The following is a 14,466-nucleotide window of genomic DNA, read 5'->3' on the forward strand; positions in this document are numbered from 1 at the left end:
AAGTTTGTGTTTAGGCTCAAAACTACCCAGTTTGTGTTTTTAGGCAGTTTTGAGTGTTTTTAGGTTATTTTGAGTCTTGTGAACTTGTTTTGATTTTTTTTAAGTGAGTTAAGTGTTTTAAAGGTCAGTTTTATTTATTTGAGTCAGTTTAGAGTGTTTAGCAATCCCTCATAATCCCCGGTGTAAGAACGATCCCTACTTATTTATATGCTACAATTGTCAAAAGAGGGTTAATTTGTGTGTTAAGTTAATTTTTGCATCAAATTTTGGCGCCGTTGTCGAGGATTAGCAACTTTGCTAATCCCTTGTTATTTTTTTTTGTTATTTTTCATGTGTTATTTATTTTAGTTTCTGACTTGTTTGTTTTCTTGTTTTAGGCACTAGTTTATGACTTGGAGTTCTCAATCGGTTCGTGCGCATATCTTAGACTTTGACGACGATTTTGAGCGAGCCTTGAGAAGAAAGAAGAATCAACAAGAGCCTCAACCACCTCAACCAGCACCTGAGCTTGAAGAGGATGAAACACAAATGGGAGAGGAGGCCACGACAAGGGTTTTTGAGGAAGAACAAGTTATGGTAGCCGACAACCGAACAATCAAGGAGCTTTCCGCTTCGGGATTGGATAATGCCATGCCTCTATGCATTCAATATCCAAGGGTGGCCCCGACAAGACTGACGAGTTCGAACTCAAGTCCAGTTTATTGCACCATATTCCTAAGTTCCATGGGTTGTCCATGGAAGATCCTAACAAACACTTGAAGGAGTTCGAGGTTGTTTGCTCAAGTATGACCCCGGTGAATGTTGATGGGAGCATTTTGAAGATGAATACTTTTCCCTTTTCTCTCTTGGAAAAGGCTAAAGATTGGTTGTATGAACTAGCCCCCAAAACTGTCACATCATGGGAGAGTATGAAAAGGGCGTTTTTGGAGAAGTTTTTCCCAACTTCTCGAGTCATTCTTTTACGTAAAAGAATTAGTGGCATTCAGCAAAATCAAGGTGAATCATTTCCAACTTATTATGAACGTTTTAAAACCCTTGTTGCTTCATGTCCACAACACCAAATGAAGGAGGAGCTTCTTCTTCAATATTTCTACGAAGGGCTTCTACCAATTGAACGTCAAATGCTAGACGCCTCAGCGGGTGGAGCTTTAGTGCACAAAACACCTATGGCCGCCTGATAGGAGCATATTTAGGTGACTTACTTAGCTTGTTTTCATATATTTATATTGTTAATTCATAGTTGTTTTAGTAGTTTAAGCCATTTTCGTGTGTTTTTAGGTTCATATGGCTAAGGAAGCATAAAGGTGCATTTTGGAGCATTTTGGAGCAAAATTGGGCTTGGAATGGATAGCTTATGATTAAAGCAAAAGGAATGGATGAAATTGAAGACCTAATGAAGTTAGGATTCCTAATCACAAGAGGATTCCTAATCAAATGAGGAATCCTAGTCAAAGAAGGTTTCCTACTTGAAGTAGGAAAGTTAAGCCAAGGTTTCCTATTTTGGTTTAATCTTTCCTAATCCTTAAGGACTCCATATTTCAGCAATATCAAAGGATCCTACCTATTCTAGGTCACAAAACTTGCAACCTTAAGCCATGCCGTGTGTCCCCTTATGTTTCCCTTCCTTGCCGTGCAAGGAAGGGCTTTGTTTCCTATTCTAACTACTTAAACACCTTCCTATTTCATACCAATCTCAGCCATAACTCACATACCCTTTTATATTCCTAAGTAATTGCTTAAATTCAGAAATAAAAGACATTCCCTTTCTCTCTAACCTTTGCCGCAAGTCACATTCCTTTTCCTTTCAATTTCTGACTTTGTGTTTCCTACTCTTCAAAGATTTAGAATTAATTCCTTTCCTAAACTAAGTAATAAAGCCCTTAGGTCTTTTCTTCCTTATAAATACCCTTGTGCCGCAACCTTTTAGACCTAATTCCCCTTTCTACACAACCAGCCTTCATTCACAAATACATCCAGCCTTGCCGCAACTTTCCATCCAAATTTCCACCATCCTTCAACCTTCAAACCTTCATCCAAACCAGCCTACACCACCACTAAGCCTTGCCGTACCACCATACCTCCATAAACCCAACTTAAACCCAGAAACTCATCCAAAAACCCACCTTAGCACTTGTGCCGTGACCTAGCAAAGAAGAGGAGAAAGAAGGCGAAGCCTTGGACGTTTATGCATTCAAGTTGGAGTGTTGGAACACTTCTAGGTGTAATCTATCTTTTGTTTTCAATGTTTAATTCTAATTTCCTTTGTTTCGTTATGAACATAAGAGGCTAAACTCGTTTTAGCCTAGGGATGCTTTAAAGCCATGATTATATTTATAATATGAGTTGATAAATTCCAGTTGTGATTTCATAAATTTTGAATGCAATTTGCTTAACCGTTTGATGGATAACTTATTCTTGTATGTTGATTAGGGAGGCTTACTTAATTTGCATGCTTGAATTTGGTGCTAGAATATAAGGGTGTTTCACATAATCGTTACAAACTTATATTCACAAGTAGTTACGGTTGTTTTCACAATCATGTTAAGTAAATTCCTAGCATGCGTATCATGATGTCATAGTTACAAGTGCTTTGTCAATACTTATGATTTTCATTGAACGTAATGATCTTTGATTGTATCTCTATTATGATGTCATGTAGGGGACTTTTGAAGAATGCTTTGGGTTGTCGTATGATGTCATCCAATCCAATAACTTAAGGGAAATCTGAGGGTTAATTAGTGATGTCACGGTTAATCTGGGGTATTGAGGTTCATGGTTTTTTGGAAAAGCAACTGGAAATCAACTTATGTTTGAATGTATCATGTGTGGAGAAGTATCCCTTGGCTAGTTCATCATCCATTGGTTTTACTCAAATTCGTCCAAAAATCTGTTTTAAGTTTTAAGTTACTTGTTTTCTTTTAAAATTCGTCCAAAAACAAATCCCATTTTCTTACTTGTTCCAAATCTGTCCAAAAGTGTGTTTTAGAGTCTTTTGAGTCAAAACTAATTGTATTTTCGTCCAAATTAGTGTTAGGTGTTCAAAACTGCCCAAATTGTGTTTTTAAGGCTGTTTTGAGTGTTTTGTTGCTGTTTTGAGTCTTTTGGTTTGTTTTAGTGTTCTAGTGTTTAGTTTTACATTCTTTGAGTCTAGTTTAGTGTTTTAACCTTTGTTTTACGTTTTTGAGTTAGTTTTCAAGTGTTTTAGCAACCCCTCCTAATCCCCGGTTTAGAACGATCCCTACTTATACATATACTACAATTGTCAAAAGAGGGTTTTAATTTGTGTGCTTATATAATTCGCATCACCGCCAAGACTCTCATTGCCAACCGAGCTTTGAATGCTTAACAATACGAAGGAGTTGGCCAAAGAGACATGCCATGGCAGCAACAAGTTAATGAGGTAAGTGCTATTTCCAAACTTCAAAATCAAATGGCTAATCTTACTTCTCTTCTTTTGCAGGTGGTTGAAATACCAAAGGTACAAAGTGTGGCTGTTTGTGGCATGTGCTCCATGAATGGACATCTCACGGACAAGTGCCCTCAATTGATTTAGAATGGAAGGTGGGAATCTGCCAATGCCGTGGGTTATGGGAGCCAAAACCAACCAAGGAGTGATCCTTTCTCTAACACATACAATCCCGGTTGGAGAGATCATCCAAATTTCAAATGGAGGGAGCGACAACAACCCCAACAACAAAGCACATTTAGGCAGCAACCTCCGGGATTCTACCAAAGGCCGTATGCACCCACACTACCCCAAGCACAACCTACACAACCCAAAATCAGGTTCGTCCATAGATAATGATCAAAATTTTCAATTACTAACTTTTATGGCACAGGGAATGCAAAATAGGGACAAAAAGGTTGATGAATTAGAAAAGCAAGTAGGGCAGATTGCGGAGTTCATGGGCCAATTCAAAGAGCAAGGCAAGTTGCCTAGTTCAACCATTGTCAACCCAAAATGAGGATTCGAATCTACCAAAGCAATCATGTTGCGAAGTGGAAAACAAGTTGGAACGGCCTCACAACCCTCTAAATCAGCCCCAACGGAGGACGAAAAGTTGCAATTTGAGGAAGGGGAGCAAGAGCAATGATAGGAGCATATTTATGTGACTTAAATGGCTTGTTCTCGTACATTTACGTTATGTTTCTTTAGTTATTTTAGTACTTTAAGCTATTTTCGTGTGTTTGTAGGTCCAAAGGGCTAAAGGAGCAAAAAGATGCATTTTGGGGCCATTTGGAGCATTTTTGGGCATGGATTGGATAGCTTATCCATGGAGCCAAGAGGATGGACGAATTTGAAGGCCTTGTATGCACTTGAAGACACAAAACAATGGCTCTAGCTCAATCAAACACATTATGCCATACAAACCAACCTATTTTAGGCCCATTCTATGTACTTAAACCCTAGCCCTTTAAACTAATTCATTTATCACTTATCAAACCATTCACTTATCACTCACCACATATCATTCACTTATCACTTAACATATCATTCATTTATTTCACTTCCATACTCCTCTTAATTCCACATGCATTCTCACACATGCACATCATTCACTCACATTTCCACCATTCATTCTTTATTCCTTTCCAAACATCTCACATGCATTTCCACCTTCCTACTTCATCATTTCACCACATTCTCCCTCTTTAACTCACATGCATTCATCATAATTCACAACACAACACCCCTCAAACACTTCCATTCTTTCTTTGCCGTGAGTCCCCTTAGAATCCAAAACCATCTTTCCATTTCCACCACTTCCCAACCCTCCAAACCACTCCTCTACCATTTCCATAATCCCCCAAACCTCACCTTAGACCTTGTGCTACAACAACGAGGAAGATAAGAGGGCCTAAACGTTCATACAATTCAAGTTTGAGTTGTTGGAATGTTTAGGTGTTTCTTTGATTTCAAAGTTTAAATTCAATTCTCTTTGTTTTGTACGTATGAGGAATGGAAGAGAAGAGTGCCTAAACGTTCATACAATTCAAGTTTGAGTTGTTGGAATGTTTAGGTGTTTCTTTAATTTCAAAGTTATGAGGAAATAAACCCCCCCTTTAGCTAGGGGGTGATTCGAAATAAATGTTTATACTTGCATTTTGATTTGATTACCTTTCGTTGGAATTTCATAAGTTTTGAATTCAATTTGTTTAACCGTTTGATTGATAACTTATTTATGAATGTTTATTAAGAATGCGCGCTTAATTTTCATGCATAAATATGACGCTAGAATATAAGTGAATTTCACCTAATCGTTATGAACTTATATTCACAAGTAGTGGAGGTTGCTTATAAACAATCGCGTTAAACGAATTCTTGGCATAAGTTTCATGCGTATTCCATAGTAACGAATGCCTCGTCAACACTTATAGTTTTCATAATGCTTAATGATCTTTGATTGTATCTTTATTGTGCTTTTCACGTAAAGGACTTTTGGAGAATGTGGTGAATTGCGTTGCGCTAACCCATCCAATTCATTAACTTAAGGAGAACTTGACGGTTAATTTAAGCGGACCTAATTAACCCGGGGCGTTGAGTTTCATAATTTATCGAAAGACCAACTGAGAATCAATCTTGTATGCAAGTGTAACATGTATGGAGATGAACCCCTTAGCTAGCATTCATCCATAAATTTCATATTTACATTCTGTCTAGTTTATTAACTTGTTTCGTTATTTCAATTTTCGTAAAAACCTCAATCCCCCTTTTGCTTTAATGTTCATTTTAGTTAGAATTCAATTTAGTTTGTGTTTTTAAAGCATTTTGAGTTTTTGGTTTGTCTTAGTGTTTTAAACTTTAATTTTGCATTCTTTGAGTCTAGTTTAGTGTTTTAAACTTTATTTTACGTTTTTGAGTCAGTTTCCAAGAGATTTGCAAGCCCTCCTAATCCCCGGTCTAGAACGATCCCTCACTTATCCATTCTACTACAATTGTCAAACGAGGGTTTAATTTGAGTGTCAAGTAAATCACGCACCAAGCAAGCCATGGCAAGGGTAGAAAACACCATGCCGCAGCCACCCAAACTACACCATTCGGCTTCCAAGGGTAAGGGTGTTCCAAATTCAATTATTTCTAATGTTATTCCTCCAAATGTACCATTTCCTTTTAGATTCATGCAAACAAAGAAGGAGGAGGCTGAAAAGGACATTTGAGAGACATTTAGAAAAGTACAAGTCAATATACCACTTTTGGATGCAATTAAGCAAGTTCCAAGGTATGCTAAGTTTTTAAAAGAACTTTGCACTACTAGGAAGAGAATTTTGAACAAAGAGGTTGTGAAGGTAAGTGAAAATGTCTCAGCCATCTTGCAACGTAAATTGCCCCCTAAATGCAAAGATTCGGGTAGTTTACAATTCCTTGTGTTATTGGCAATAATCGTTTTGAACATGCCATGCTAGACTTAGGTGCATCTATTAATGTTATGCCTTACTTAATTTATGCATCTATGAACCTAGGTGAGTTAAAAAACGATGGTGTGATTATTCAATTGGCCGATAGATTTAATGCCTATCCAAAGGGTGTTTTGGAAGATGTTTTAGTGCAGGTCAATCATTTAATTTTTCCGGAGGATTTCTACATGCTGGAAATGGAAGAATCAAACCATTCCCCTTCGTTGCCAATTCTTCTTGGCCGTCCCTTTATGAAAACCTCCCGCACGAAGATTGATGTGTTTAATGGGACTTTGATAATGGAATTTGATGGGGAAGTTATTAGTTTCAATCTTTCTAAATCTATCAAGTACCCTCTTGATGGTCATTCATGTTTTGCTATTGATGTAATTGATTCGTTGGCGCAGGACCATTTTGAACAATTGAACGAAGATGCACTAGAATTGGTCATTACAAGAGGAATGGAACTCAAAGACAAGGAAGTAGGGCCATTGACTACCCACGGCATGCATGGAGAACACCATGCCGTGGCCCCTAGTGTTGATATGATTGAGATAGTGGCTGCCCTTGAGTTATTGCCACTACAATCTAGTAAGTCTTCGAACCCAATTCCAATTCCAATTTCGACTAATAAGCCCATTCCTTCAGTTGTGCAGCCACCTTCCCTTGAACTTAAACCATTGCCAAGCCATTTAAAGTATGTGTTCTTGGGAGACCAAGAGACCTTGCCCGTCATCATATCCTCCTCACTCACAGCATAAGAAGAAGGTGTTAAAGGAGTACAAAACTGCAATTGGTTGGACCTTGGTCGACATCAAGGGAATAAGCCCGACCACATGCATGCATCGTATACTTTTGGAGGAGGAGTCCAAGGCATCTCGAGAGGCTCAACGCTGACTCAACCCTCCAATGATGGAAGTTATGAAAAATGAGATAATCAAGTTCTTGGATTGTGGAGTGATCTACCCAATTTTAGATAGCAGGTGGGTGTCTCCGGTTCAATGTGTTCCAAAGAAATCCGGAGTAACTGTGGTGACAAATGCCGAAAATGAGCTTGTTCCTACTCGAATCCAAACAGGTTGGAGGGTTTGTATTGACTATAGGAAGCTCAATGCCATTACAAGGAAGGATCATTTTCCCTTGCCATTCATTGATCAAATGCTTGAAAGGTTAGCGGGTTATGCTTTTTATTGTTTTCTTGATGGATATTCAGGTTATAATCAAATTGTGATAGCTCCGGAAGATCAAGAGAAAACCACTTTCACATGCCCCTTTGGTACATTTGCTTATCGTCGCATGCCATTTGGTTTATGTAATGCACCTACCACATTTCAAAGATGCATGATGAGCATATTTTCAGATTATGCTGAGAAAATTATTGAGGTTTTTATGGATGATTTCAGCGTTTTTGGTGATTCATTTGATGGTTGTTTGAATAATCTTAGTTTGATTTTAAAACGATGCATTGAAACTAACCTTTGTTAAATTGGGAAAAATGTCATTTCATGGTTAAACAAGGCATAGTTTTAGGTCATATTATTTCTGAAAAAGGTATTGAGGTTGATAAGTCAAAGATAGATTTTGTGCGTCACTTACCCTCTCCTACTTCGGTTAAAGAGGTTCGTTCATTCCTTGGACATGCAGGTTTTTATCGAAGGTTCATCAAGGATTTCTCGAAGGTCTCCCAACCTCTATGCCGCCTCCTACAAAAAGATGCACCTTTCAACTTCACCAAGGAGTGCACGGCAGCTTTCCAACTCCTCAAGGACATGCTAACCATGACACCCATCATCGTGTCACCGGATTGGAGCCTTCCATTCGAGCTCATGTGCGATGCATCCGACTATGCGTTAGAGGCTGTTTTAGGCCAAAGGAAGGACAAGAAGCCGCATGTTATCTACTACGCATCCCGGACGTTGAATGACGCTCAATTAAACTATTCAACCACTAAAAAAGAACTTCTTGCCATTTTCTTTGCTTTAGATAAATTTCGATCATATTTACTTGGTACTAAGGTTATTATTTTCACTGATCATGCAGCTTTAAAGTACTTGTTCAACAAGAAGGAAGCCAAACCACGACTAATTCGATGGATGCTACTTCTTCAAGAGTTTGACATCGAAATCAAGGACAAAAAGGGAAGTGAAAATGTGGTGGCTGACCACCTAAGTCGTATGATACATGAGGAGGAACCGTACCCTATTGCAAAAACCTTCCCCGACGAGCAATTGCTATCCATTAAGGTAAGTGAGCCTTGGTATGCGGATTTGATGAATTATTTGGTGACTAAACAAGTTCCGAACACTTTAAATAGAAACCAACGTGATAAATTGAAAAAAGATGCTAGGTTTTATGTTTGGGATGATCCATACTTGTGGAAATATTGCTCAGATTAGATTATGCGTAAGTGTGTGCATGACATGGAATTCAATTCTATTTTAACATTCTGTCACACTTATGCATGTGGAGGACACTTTGGGACACAACGCACAGCCCTTAAGGTTTTAGAATGTGGATTCTATTGGCCAACTTTATTTAAGGATGCTAGAACCTTTTGTATGTCTTGTGATCATTGTCAAAGAATGGGTAACATTAGTGCAAAAGATCAAATGCCGCAAAATGTTATAGTTCCTGTTGAAAATTTTGATGTTTGGGGCATTGATTTTATGGGTCATTTTCCTTCCTCGCATGGTTTCCTTTATATCTTACTTGCTGTGGATTATGTGTCGAAGTGGGTGGAAGCAAAAGCCACCCGAACTAATGATTCTCGAGTGGTTGCAGATTTCATTAGAACTAACCTATTTGCAAGGTTTGGAATGCCACGAGTGATCATAAGTGATGGAGGGTCTCACTTTTACAATCGAACCATTGAGGCTTTGCTCAAGAAGTACAACGTCACGCATAAGGTTTCAACACCTTATCATCCCCAGACCAATGGGCAAGCTGCGGTTTCAAATGAGGAGATTAAGCAAATTCTAGAAAAAATCGTGGGCCCTACAAGGAAGGATTGGAGTGGACGGTTGGAGGATGCGTTGTGGGCATATTGCACGGCATATAAAATCCCCCTGGGCATGTCCCCCATTTAGGCTCATTTATGGCAAACCATGCCATATTCCCGTGGAATTGGAGCACAAGGCGCATTGGGCCGTCAAAACATTCAACATGGACCTTGATGCCGCTGGAATTCATAGGAAGCTCCAATTGAATGAGCTGGAAGAGATTAGGAACGAGGCGTATGAAAACGCTCGAATTTACAAGGAGAAGACAAGGGCTTTCCATGATAAGATGATTCGAGCCAAATCATTCTCCATTGGGCAGAAAGTGCTACTCTTTAATTCTCACCTTTGCTTGTTTCCTGGTAAGTTGCGTTCTAAGTGGGTTGGCCCGTTTGTTATTACTAACATCTTTCCTTATGGTGCAGTCCAAGTTCGAAGCTTGAAAACAGGACAAGAGTTCAAGGTGAATGGCCATCGATTAAAGCCCTACTATGAGAATTTCGAGGAGCATGTTGTGGACGATGTACCCCTCCATGCCGTGGGTACTACTAGTGAAGCTTAGCATGGCGTATTCGTCTGGCTGGAAGACGTTAAAGCAAGCGCTTCTTGGGAGGCAACCCATGTATTCGACAAGGAGAAGATGGAACTTCCACTCCAAACCCAGATTTGCGTTTCTAAACCCTTCTCCTTGCTGTTTATTTTATCATGCTTAGTTGTTTATTATTTGTTTTCTTTTATGTGAGTCTTTGTGTGAAACATTGAGGACAATGTTTGATTGAAGTGTGGGGGGGGGGGGGGGGTAAACAAGTGTTTTTATGCAAAATTTGTGGGATTCTATCACCTATCACTTCTAATGTTGTTTCTCACTGTTTTTAAGTGTTTTTAATGCATTTTGAGCTGTTTTGGTGTGTGTTGAAGTAAAAATCCGAAAATTTGAAAAAAAAAAATCGAAAAAAGTGCTTTGAAAAAAAAAAAAAAAAAGAGTTGTTTTTGTGTGTTTGTGTCTTAGGGTACCTTCCAACACAATGATGAGGATTTGGTTTTAATGCATGACTGTTAAGAGAGTTACAAACAATGATGGAAGTTTGATTTGCTCCTTGGTTTATGCTTGGTTGTAGTTATAGTTTACGAATTCACATGTAATCACAAAGGATAAAATCAGTTTTTGTAACATGCTTGAAGGAAGGAACTCAAACAAACGCTACATCCCTGAGAGACTTGAGCCTAAACGTTTATTTGGAGAGTTATTAATCTATGCATTCTTGTTTTCTAAAGTCGTTGCATGATCTCATTATTCTTTGCTTGGTTGCTACTTAGAATGCGTTTCATCACTATAGTTCCAAATATTAGAACTCATACCCGTTTCATTCAAAGCATGAAATTGATTAGCATAACAAATAACAAGATGAAGTTGTGTAGTAGTCACCACCATAGCCAAATAGCCGAATCCACCCTTGTCAATTGTATTGTAGGTTTAAACCCCTTTGAGCCTTATTTAGCCTATTTTCTTGTTAACCACATCACCCTTACCTAGCCTAGAATAGGACTTTCCATACCCTTGTTCTTGAAGTATAGTGGAGCATAACTTAGAAGGAATTTCTTTTGAGTGACATTTATGCAGAAAACAAGTGTGGGGGAAGGGATTTTGTGAGTGTGTGTGTGCCAAAGTCTTAAAAGAGGCACGGGAAAAAGAAAGAAAAACGAAAGAAAAAAAAATTGTGAAAAAGAAGAAAAAGAAGAAGAAAAGAAAGAAAAGGAGTTGAAAATAAGTGAGAACGAACTCACAAGTATTGGTTGTTGAAGAAAGGGTCCAAAAGTTTGAATATGGCCTTAAGTTTTGTGTGTTTTGATAGGAGCATATTTAGGCGACTTACTTAGCTTGTTTTCGTGCATCTATGTTGTTAATTCATAATTGTGTTAAGAGTTTAACCCATTTTCGTGTGTTTTTAGGTTCATATGGCTAAGGAAGCAAAAAGATGCATTTTGGAGCATTTTGGAGCAAAATTGGGCTTGGAATGGATAGCATATGCTTGGAGCCAAAGTGTTGGACGAATTTGAAAGCCTTGTATGCACTTTGGACATAAAACAAAGGGCCTAGCCCAATCAAACAATCCTTTGAGCCATGCAAAACCTCTAGCCCAATCAACAACTCTTAGCCACATGCATACACATGCACTTACTCCTTCATCATTACACCACCTTCTCCATCTTTATTCCACATGCATTCATCATAATTCACCCTAGCTACCACCATTCACACACACATGCACTTACTCTTTCATCATTGCACCACCATTCACACACACATGCACTTACTCTTTCATCATTGCACCACCAATTCAACACATGCATTCACACACCAACAACCTAGCTCTTTTTCCATCATTATTTCATCCACATGCACTCTCAATCATAACAACCACATTCACTCTTAAACAATCACCCACATATTCTCCCATTCCCCCTATAAAAACCCATGCATTCATACACAAAAAACATCATCTCATTTTCATACACAAGATAACACAAACACTTCCCCTTTGCCGCAAATCCCCTTCCATTTCTACACAATCTCTTCTCGGTTTCATTCTATTCCATACACTCTCCCATTCGCAGAAACCATTCAACCTTAGCCGCTCCACCTTCAGTTGCAACACACTTGGAGCACCACACCGAAGGCAACTCTTAAGGGATTTCGACATCAGTTTTGCTTCAAGGGTTCTTTCTTCTTAATCCTATGTTCACTCATGTTATATATTTTTATGTCAAACCTTTTGTAAACATGAAGTGTAACTAATCTCTCTCTAGGGATTCGATGTAGCCTTGCAAGATTGCCATGTAGTTAATTCAGAATTCTCATTTAATCTATCTATTTCTTGTTTCATTCTCCGATTTAATTGTGACTTAGTGTGTTGATTTTAATGCTTGATCATCATTTGAATTAACCACAGGTTGTTTAGTCAAGATTAAAGCACACATCATGCATAATCTTGGTGGATATGTGAATGAATGAAGGGAATGCTTTGCAAACAACCTGCCGAGTGTTTCCTTTGGTTTTATTAAAGTTTCTTGTGCGTATCATGTTCTTGATTAGGGACCAAAGTTGCACATCACACTTAGGTTCATGATTAGGAACATTTGATCAAATCCACACATCATATGGTTGATCATATCTAAGTGAAACAAACCCAAGAAATAGGTAGATGGATGAGTATAATCTGACTTAACAAGCATGGACTTGGCTTAGCAATGGTGAAACCGAATCCCTAGCTTCATCTCCATTTGTGCTATCTCATTTTATTAATTGTTGATTCATTTATTTGTGTCTACTTCATTTTCTTGTGCTTTCAAGTTACAACAACAAATCTGCCTAAGTTGATTAGTTTTATTTCTCTTATAGAGTTCTTGCAAAACAAGTAGTTGTATAGGTCCAATTAGTCCCTGTGGATTTGACACCCTTACTTGTGCCATTATACTAAACATATTCTAGCACGAAGAAGGAAAACCTCAATCAAAATGGCGCCGTTGCCGGGGACTGATTTCAGTCCCTTATAATTGCTTGTTTTGATATTAAACCTTGTTCTTTTCATTTTAAGTAGATTTCTGATTTTTATTCAAACTTGTTTTATCTTGTTTCAGGTAGTATATGTCAAATAGACTTGCTGAATTAGGCCAAAGAATTGAAGGTTAAAGGGCAACACTTTGGAAAGCTTTGTGCCAACAAGTTCCTCCATTGTCCGTGAAGAAGAGGAAGGGAAACCGTCTAGTCCAACAAGTGAAGGATATGAGCACTTTAATTGGGAAAGAGAAGAAGAGATGGCGGACAACCAAGATGATCTTCGAGCTTTGGAGGATTTTGCTCAACCAATCATACCAAATTCACCTTCATGCATCTTGCTGCCCACAGAAGCTAGAAACTATGATCTTAAATCTTCACATTTCCATATGTTTCCTTCTTTTTATGGCTTACCTAATGAAGATCCTTTAGCTCATATTAAAGAATTTTACAATGTTGTGAGTGGTTTACCTTTATAGGGAGTAAGTGAAGCAAATCTGAGGATGAGAGTGTTCCCTTACACCTTGAAAGATAGGGCCAAGGGTTGGTTGATGACTCTAGTACCTGGTTCACTCACCACATGGGATGCCGTGGCTAAGAAGTTTTTGGAAAAGTTCTTTTCCACTCAAAAGACAGCCACATTAAGGGGACAAATCTTCAACTTCAACCAAGATGATGGAGAACCTTTCAATGAGTGTTGGGAGCGCTTTAAAGGCCTTTTGTTGCAATGTCCACACCATGGGTTACCTCTTCACTTATAAATGCAAATTTTCTATGATGGACTAACCCAAACATGTCAATCAACTGTTGATAATGCAGCAGGTGGAGCTTTGAAGAAAAAGAATGCTCAAGAGTCATATAACATTTATGAGATGTTGGGATCTAATGCTCAACACAAAGATGTAAGGGGTAAGAGAGTTGGAGTATATGAAACAAGCTCTAATCATGATCTTTCTTTACAGGTAGCTAACCTAGAAAAGAAGCTTGAATCTGTGCTCAACATGGTGCCAAAAGCAGGTGAAGTGTGTGCCATTTGCAACATACCAAGCCACCTTACTCATCAATGTCCATCTAGGGAGGCTTACCCCGAGTATGTCCAAGAGCAAGTGAACCTCATGAATTCTTACAATCAAAGGCCAAGGAATGATGTGTATTCCAATACATATAACCCAAGTTGGAGAGATCATCCCAATCTTTCGTGGAAGAACAACAATCAATTCCGAAACTTCCAACCAAAACCTACTCTTGAGGATACGGTTAAATTGTTAGCCCAAAATACCTTGCAATTCCAACAAACCACCAATAACATTCTCCAACAACATTCGGCGGCTCTAACCAAAATGGAGACACAATTGGGGCAGATTGCAGATGCCTTGAGCCAAAGAGAGGTTGGAAAGTTTCCAAGCCAACCTGTGATACTCCAAAGGAACCAAGAGCAAGCCAAAGCAATCACTACACTTAAAAGTGGTAAGGTTATCAATAATAGAGTTGGCAATGAAGTTACTAATGAATCTGATC

At 38.6% G+C, this 14,466-nt stretch overlaps 1 non-coding gene across 1 annotated transcript; it reads right to left on the reverse strand.

The window, feature by feature from the left end:
• Positions 1–13,582: 13,582 nt before the first annotated feature.
• LOC148691301 (small nucleolar RNA R71) lies at positions 13,583–13,693 on the reverse strand. Its single transcript, XR_015956059.1, has one exon. It is a non-coding gene; the product is annotated as a small nucleolar RNA R71 (small nucleolar RNA).
• Between the last annotated feature and the right edge of the window lie 773 nt (positions 13,694–14,466).

The sequence above is a fragment of the Pyrus communis genome, chromosome 14 (assembly GCF_041283825.1).
Source record: "Pyrus communis isolate YQ-2024b chromosome 14, ASM4128382v1, whole genome shotgun sequence".
NCBI classification, from domain to species: Eukaryota; Viridiplantae; Streptophyta; class Magnoliopsida; order Rosales; family Rosaceae; genus Pyrus; species Pyrus communis.